The 7,377-nt window shown below is 38.2% G+C and overlaps 2 long non-coding RNA genes across 2 annotated transcripts in view; one reads left to right on the plus strand and one right to left on the minus strand.

The window, feature by feature from the left end:
* The window catches only part of LOC102008759, a 6,644-nt gene extending 2,723 nt beyond the window's left edge, over positions 1-3,921 (minus strand). Inside the window, exons 1-3 of the long non-coding RNA XR_261539.1 lie at positions 3,835-3,921; positions 563-788; positions 20-269 (exon numbers count right to left, since the gene is read on the minus strand). This is a non-coding gene — a long non-coding RNA (uncharacterized LOC102008759). The remainder of the gene's footprint in view (positions 1-19; positions 270-562; positions 789-3,834) is intronic.
* A 222-nt stretch (positions 3,922-4,143) lies between these two features.
* Positions 4,144-5,980, plus strand: LOC102009094. Its single transcript, XR_261541.1, has 3 exons — positions 4,144-4,215; positions 4,742-4,833; positions 5,412-5,980. It is a non-coding gene; the product is annotated as an uncharacterized LOC102009094 (long non-coding RNA).
* The last annotated feature ends 1,397 nt before the right edge of the window (positions 5,981-7,377 follow it).

Here is a 7,377-nt window from a genome sequence, read left to right on the forward strand (position 1 = left end):
ATGGTAGCATAATTCTTACCATTATGCAAGATGCTCTTCATAATCTTCAAGGGCTTGCTTCTCTCAACAGGGAGCGGTCATACCCAGCTCCTCGATGCGTCTAGCTCAGTGCTGGAATTCAGAATGTGAAGAGTCTGTGGTGTCTTCTTTTCTGGTTCAGGCCTCATTTGCTAAGGGACCCGGATTCTCCTTTTTTCAGCGACAGTCATAGTAACATGGCTGCTTTCTCTAGAGCTATTGCTTTGGCTGGAACTGAAATATCTTAGTACCTTTTAGAGGAAGAAATAGAAAACTGAGTGAGAAGTTGGCTTTGGGGAGTTTGTTTATTTTTGCCATGAGCTGCAACAGCACAGGTAAAGGGCCTCTTCAATCACTTCCAGTAACTTCACAGAGTACCTGCTAGCGCCATTGTGATAGCCATGGATATCTAAGCTCAGGAAAAGCATGGCATCTGTCCAAAGGGACTGAAACATAGATACGGAAGCAAGCATTTGTGATCGGATGAAACAAGTTCATGGAGACATATAAAAGGAGTCATGCGGCCAAATAAAAGGAGTCTTACCATTTATTCCTTCTGTGGGTGTGTACATAACAATGAATATTACACATGAAGAAATAATCATGTGTCATTTCAAGTCTCTTTCCAGAATATAGATGGGAGAAAGTGTTTCTTGGCTAGACTGCGGAGTTCTTTCAATTACAAGTTGGAAGTACTATCCCATCAATGACAGCTTTCAAACCGTTCCTCAATTGCATCCGAGACTCTTTTTGGGTTAAAGTTACGTTTACTGCCACATAATGGGAGAAAACATTAGCAAATCATACTACTAATAAAGGCACTTGTGTTCAGAATGTATAAAAATGTTAAAGCTCAGAAATAAAACAGACAACTCCATAAAAATGAGCAAAAGATTGGAAAAGACATTTCATCAAAAAAAATATGAGTGGAAAATAAGTAGAAGAAAAAAAGCCAAAGTAATTATACACTGCCAAAACTCCACCTAAAGCCAGACACAAACATATTCCTACTAGAACAACAAAAATAACAGACTGATTATACCCAATATCGGCGAGAAGGAGATGGAAGGGAATCTCGTCCACTCTTTGAGAATTGAAATGGTTCAACAATTTTGGAAAATAGATTGACATCTTCTTAACAAAGTAAATATACATCTACTAAGCAATCTAGTTATTCCATGTTTAGGCAGTTACTCAAAGGAAATGAAAGCTCATGCTGTATAAACATTTATCCATGAATGTTTTTTGCAGCCTTTTTTAGCAGACACAGACTAGAAACAGCCCAAATGTGTCCCAGCAGGTGAGTGGATAAAAAAATATGGAACACTTGGAAAACGAACATAGCATAGCAATAAAGTGAATGAACTGTCTGTGTGTGCTGCCTCAAAGACACACAGAATAATTACGTGAGGTGAAGAGGCTGAACCCTCTACGTAAAATGAGCACACACTATGTGGTTTCATTTATACAAGTTCTAAAACATACAAGCGAAGGTAGTGTCAGAAAGCCCATACTTGTGCAAGCATTTGATTATTACTACATTTGGCACCTGGGGACGGGCAGGGGCAGCAGGGAAAACTGAGAAACGATAAAGGGTTACAAGCAAAATTTGGTAATGGCGTATGTTTTCATCATATTGCTTGTGATGGTATCACCCATGTATACATGTGTCCAAACTCATCAAAGTGAATTCCTTGAATGTATGCACTGCGCTATAAATAAATTATGTCACAAAATCTATCTATCTATCATCTGTCTATCATCTATCTACCATCTCTCTACCTACCATCTATCTATGTATCCATCATCTATCTATCTACATATATTTTAAAAAGTCTTGAACAATGCTGTTATATTGATTACTAATGTTTGGAAAACAGAAGAATAGAAAACTAATTTTGTAGGACAAATAAACACATTTTTATTCTCTGCCCCTCTGTGCTCAGTGCAGTTTGCTGCAGCATTGCATCATGGGTGGAATTGGTCAGTAAGATTTATTGACATACATGAGGGTAACCAAAAGATTAATATATTTCTTGAAGCTAGTCTCTGTGGTCTTTGGCTGCCTGAGAAATCTATTTTTATGGAAGCTTTCACTTCTTGCAATACATTGGAGATTAGAAGCCTTGGCTATCTCTTATTTAAAACATGTTTGCTTCAATTACAACAAGTTCTTTTAATGCTAGACATATGAGCGCCATGTGCTAAGTCAATTGTACATTATGTAGAAAGAATGTTTAAAAATACCCTATAGTTGTAGAGATAGAGGATGCATATAGTGAGTGATAATTTAAGCAGTTTCAGTGATCTCACTGATGTTAAACTCGGCTTCCTGTAGTTCCTGCAGCACATAAGACATATGTCTTGCATGTATTTTAAATATATGCCAAAGCTAACCCTTTTAAGGGCATCATTGAATTGATAATTTCAAACACTTTGTCAAACTTAGCGATGTTCCAGAGAGGGAAGAGAAATCTTGAATGCATCATTTAGTATATTTTATAATGTCATTTTTGAGGATTCATGTTTACTTTGACTGCCTGTCCCACTGTACCCAAACTATGAATAAATAAAGATGAAAGATGAACACTTGGTTTCTATGTCCTTTCCTTTACAGCACTGAATGTGTTAGAGCTAATATAGTTGGATACAAGTCATATCCTCCAGTCATCACTTTGTTAATTTCATAATTGCTAAATACTGATCGTAATGAAGTTAACATGCTTGTTATCTATAGCCATAAAAGTTTCCTGATATAAAACAGTTCCACTGTAAATCAAAGAAAAATAATAGGGTCACACATATTAACGTGGAAGGTGGGGAACAAATATACTTGAATTACATGACACTGTCAGCTCTGAGCAGAAAACTAATTTTTTATAAAAGGTCTTGATTTCCAAGCTCTTTACTTGAATAAGAAGATTTAATTTATCTGTTATTTTATGAAGCATTTTTATGTGTTGGAAAAGTGCTACTTGTTTGCACATGCTGGTTATGTGGCATTCTTACATGATTTCATGCTTTGCTGATAGAAAATTAGACCCTTGTGTATTATAAAAGAATCGAAGATAGCTATAGAATCCGGATGCAATAGCCTCAGGACATTCTGTTGACAGCTAGAAATATATACAGACGAAGCAATGTCATTGGATGCTAATGTGAACTATACCCACTGACGGATACTGTAAATCCCTCTAAAAGGAAAAGCCAAAAGCCTTTTATTGAACTGGGGTTCTTACCTTAAACTCTGAGTACGAAAGTAATTTCTACACTTTTGTACAATGAAACCACGATGAATATTTTATAATTACATTATGCACATGAATTCATACATATGATCCCAGGGATTGATATAGACAGGTAAAGCTACACATAGACATGAGGTAATTCATTTCTGTTATTTATGTATTAGACTAATAGTATGGTGTCTTTCATGAATACCAAAGATGAATCATTCATTGCTTAGATTAGTTTGGGCCATGCAAATTCGTACATAATAATTTCCTTGTTTATTAGAGATTTTCACTTCTCTGCGGTGAGAAATTGAATGAGAGATATGCTGTAATTTAACTAACAATAATAGTAGTAGTAATAATATCTCTAAGGTGACTTCCTAGTGCACTGTAGTAAGGGATGTCAAAACAGCCTTAGAAGCTACAGGGTCTCTGCGGCTCTCTCTAATGTTCTGATTCATCCTCAATAAACATCACAGCCCCTCTGCTCAGCAAGCCTCTTCCGTGCACACGGGCAACTCTGAGCCCAGTAGCCAAACTCTGAAAAGATTACTTTGCTGCCTTCCTGTTTGAAACTCTGTACCTGACATTTCACAAAACATCTTTCTGCTTATCAACGGAGAGCAGGGATAAATTGAACTTGACAGCTCCTGTCCTGCTTCCAGAGGCCCGTTACACTTTAGAACGTGTGGCTGAGCCTTTGAGGCCAGGAGAAATGTACAGTAGTGGAGAGCAGAGGTCCTCTTTGGTGCCGCGAACGTTCTTGGTGGGTTTGGCACCGGCAGCAATTTTCCGTTACAACGCGGCGGTAAGATGAGTGGAAACATTTTCTTGAACCAAACAACTGTGTAGACAGATTGCGTGTAGTGTTTCTTGAAATGAGTCTGGAAAAGCAAAACAAAACAAAGCCCTTCCTTGTTTCTTCTGATTGTCGCGCTCTGAAATGAACTGCAAGTGAAACCCGGTAAGTAGAAATGTCAGAACAGTTTGGTTTTCCTACAGCAACTGCTTCTTGGTAGTCAGTATCAAACAGCGATAGTCTGCCAGGGTTAAAAATGGACTGAAAAGAATTACAGAACAGTCCTTGAAAATCATGGCAATTATCCACACCAAGAGCGACTGGCCCTGAAATCCTGATGCCAGTGAATAGTTGAGCAATTTCTGTTCAGGGTGAGAGTAAAACAGATGCGCTGAGAGTAGCTCTCCGCAGAAACAGTCCTTGCTATCCTGGGATGACGCCCACCCTCTCGCCGTGAGCCCGTGTGCAGCCAGAGGAGCACAAACTGAGCAAAATCAACTGTGAGCCACAAAAACTCCTAGGACAGAAGGTCAGAGATCCGAGGGAGTGTAATTCTCACTTTAATCAAATGACATAATAAAATAGAATAAAGCCTCAATGTACAAAGAGTCTCAGTATACGTGGTAGAACGCCTAGATGTAAATAAAGCTTCCATGATTTGCTTTAATTTCAGATAAATATCTTCTTCTAGGTCAGTTCAACAATTTCTCCAGTTCTAAAACGGACAAGCTTGTTTCGTCCTATATACATGACCTTGTGTAGACCTAAGCTGGAAGAAATCAGGTTCGTTAACCGTCTGGTGGACTGATTTTATCTATAGAAATTTTCAAGACGTAAGAAACATTTATAAACAAACGTGAGAGAAAAAATAATGCTAAGGATTTAGAAAATAATCCTCCAAATTAATCATAATTTTTAAATGATGAGAGAAGGTTGAACTTTTCAAGTTTTCTTCAAGCTTGGTCTCCTTTCTATCAGGTCTCAGGCCTCTTAGATCATGGCAATATTATCACAATTATTATTCCCATTTGGTCCCCTGCTTCTACTTGAGCTCCCCTGTCCTCACCCTAATTTGTTTATCATTTCCACTTAGTTTTCTTAAAATAGTATGTTATTATGTCAACCTGGTTAAAAAGCACTCCCATTACCTCCAGGCGAACGTAAAATCGCCTACTCTACTCTAGAGCTCCAAAACCCTCCACCGTCGAGCACACTGCTCCTATTAAGAGCTCTTTTCCTTCTTACGCTGCTTGGCTCACTGGAGCTCAGAGCATCATCCTTGCTCTTGATTAGCTCATAGTCTTTTCAAATTGTCTTCTCTTTTACCTTAAACTAACTACATTCCTCCGTTCATTCATTAGTCCAACAGGAAACAATCCACTGTGTGTCAGGTTCTGCACTGGACAGAGAAGACAAGGTGCTCAAGAATGATTCGTCCTCTACTCTCAAAGAGATCTTACCCTACAGAGCAATTTAGAGGGATGGCAGTCACAGCGCTACTAATTTTAAAAGAGATAATGATAAGTACTGTAAAGGAAAGATAGGTCAGTGTGACAGTGATCTGAAGCATTACTTGGATTGGGTAATCAGCGAGGCCATCCTTGAGGAGATGCCATTTAAATTGAGAACTGAAGCCAAGAAAAGCCAGCCATACAGAGACTGGAGTATGTTCCACAGGGAGAAAAACCCCAAATACCCTAAGACAGAAAACAATCGGTCACATTCATGGAAAGGCAAGAAGGCCAAGAGACCAAAGATAAATGAACGAATGGAGCTTTGGAGAACTCTAATTTTCAGTATCAAGCATCTGATACCCATCCCATGCTCTTAAAATGTATTGATATGTTACTGATTAACTTCTTTTTTTTTCTTTTTTTGCCTGGGTTTTTTTCTGTTCCAATTGCTAATATTTCTCCATTCCATAGGTTGCCTTTTTACCCTGTAAGCTGTTTTGTTTTGTTTTGTTTTGTTTTTTTTTGCTGTGCAGAACATTTTATTTGATATGATCCCATTTTTTAATTGCTTTACTGTTTCCTGTGCATTTGGAATTCTGTTCAGAAAATCTTTGCCTACCTCTATGAGTTCAAGTGCTTCACCTATTTTATCGTGTAGCAGACTTAGTGTTTCTGTTTTAACATATAGCCTTTAACCCATTTTGATTCCAGTTTAGTATGTATTGAAATATATGGGTCTACATTCGATTTTCTGTACATGGATGGTCAGTTGATCTGACAAATAGTGGGGAGAAGTAGGAGTAAAGTATTGGTGTTTACAAAAGGGAAGCATGAAGGAACCTTGTAGTGATGGGCACATTCTGTAGTTTGATTATATCAATAGTGATGTCTTGGTTGTGGTCTCTTACTATAGTTTTATGAGATGTATTCATTGGGGCAAGTTAGGCTAAAGATCCATGGCATCTTTCTGTATTATAGTTTAAATCGCTTGTGAATTTATAGTTCTTTCCAAGTGAAAAATTTAATTTAATAAAGGAATCTGTTTTAGCTTAATAAATCATAAAGATAGATAAATAATCACAGCAATAATAATAACTAACTGGTATACCAGACGCTGGGCAGTTTTTATCACAAATGAAGTAACTTAAACCTCCTCATAACCCTGTAAAGAACTTGTTAATTTCCTCCAAAATACTGAACATAGAGTGATTAACCGCTGTAGCTAGATAAGTAAAAGGAGCAGATTCTGCATATGTGGAAGCTATGATCTTAATCTTTAAAGCAGAGGAACTTGATCTATTATGGTAATAGTAATATTATGAAGGGTGAATTGATCCTTATTTTTAATATCACTAAAATGATGTATTGAAAGTAGAAGGAATGGGTCTGTACCATACTCAATGTTAGCAGCAACATGGTTTCTCATCTTCACAGGAAATTTGGAGAGCCACGGTGTTCTGTCCTAGTTCCAGGACTCTCTCTACCTCAGATTTTGCACCTACTATCAGCCTTGACTTTTGCTTCCCTTTAGAGAAATTTGTCCTCCAGTCCATGAGCCAAGCTTATCTTGGTACCTTCGATGCCGCTCTCAGTTGCTTCCTCTGGCACCCCTGACCCTCCCTGGCTAAGACGTCAGTGCAGAAAGTCAAGCAGACGCCTCCCACTCACTTCCCTCACGTCTGTGCTCTCTGCTCTCAGAACTAGTGACCACACAGCTCTTCCTGAAACAGTCTCCTGGCTTCGTCGTTTTGTTCTAGCTCCATTTGTTCTTCTTCAACGTTAAATCTGCTGCATCCATGTGTGTCTTCTTCCTGCTTTCTGGGGTTTTTCCTGGGTTCATTTCTCCCTTTATAGTATGTTCTGTGCCTGGAAA

This window comes from Chinchilla lanigera, unplaced genomic scaffold, assembly GCF_000276665.1.
Source record: "Chinchilla lanigera isolate Chin_1 unplaced genomic scaffold, ChiLan1.0 scaffold00031, whole genome shotgun sequence".
In the NCBI taxonomy this organism is placed as follows: domain Eukaryota; kingdom Metazoa; phylum Chordata; class Mammalia; order Rodentia; family Chinchillidae; genus Chinchilla; species Chinchilla lanigera.